The sequence below is a fragment of the Myotis davidii genome, unplaced genomic scaffold, assembly GCF_000327345.1.
Source record: "Myotis davidii unplaced genomic scaffold, ASM32734v1 scaffold329, whole genome shotgun sequence".
Lineage (NCBI taxonomy): Eukaryota > Metazoa > Chordata > Mammalia > Chiroptera > Vespertilionidae > Myotis > Myotis davidii.
Window position 1 is genome coordinate 1,172,983 of NW_006300374.1, and position 583 is coordinate 1,173,565.

Sequence of the window (583 nt, forward strand, 5' to 3'; positions counted from 1 at the left end):
CAAGGGTTCCAGGTTCAATTCTAGTCAAGGGCATGTACCTTGGTTGCAGGCACATCCCCAGTAGGGGGCGTGCAGGAGGCAGCTGATCGATGTTACTCTCTCATTGTTGTTTCTGTCTATCCCTCTCCCTTCCTCTCTGTAAAAAATCAATAAAAATATATATCTATTAGAGGCCTGGTGCACAAAAATTTGTGCACTCGGGGGGAAGGGGGGTCCTTCAGCCCAGCTTGTGCCCTCTCGCAGTCTGGGACCCCTCGGGAGATGATGACCTGCTGGCTTAGGCCCGCTCCCGGGTGGCAGAGGGCAGGCCCAATCCCTAGGTGCAGCCCCTGGTCGGGCTCAGAGCAGGGCTGATTGGGGAGTTGGGGCGCCACCCAGCATGCACAGAGCAGGGCTGATCGGGAAGTTGCGATGCCACCCTCAGTCACACGCAGGGTAGGGCAGATTGGGGGGTTGGGGCACTGCCCCCGTCACACTCAAGGCATGGTCGATGGGCAGGTTGCGGCGCCACCCCGTCATGCACAGAGCAGGGCCCATCAGGAAGTTGGGGAGTCCCCCCTGTCACTCATAGCGCAGGGCTGAT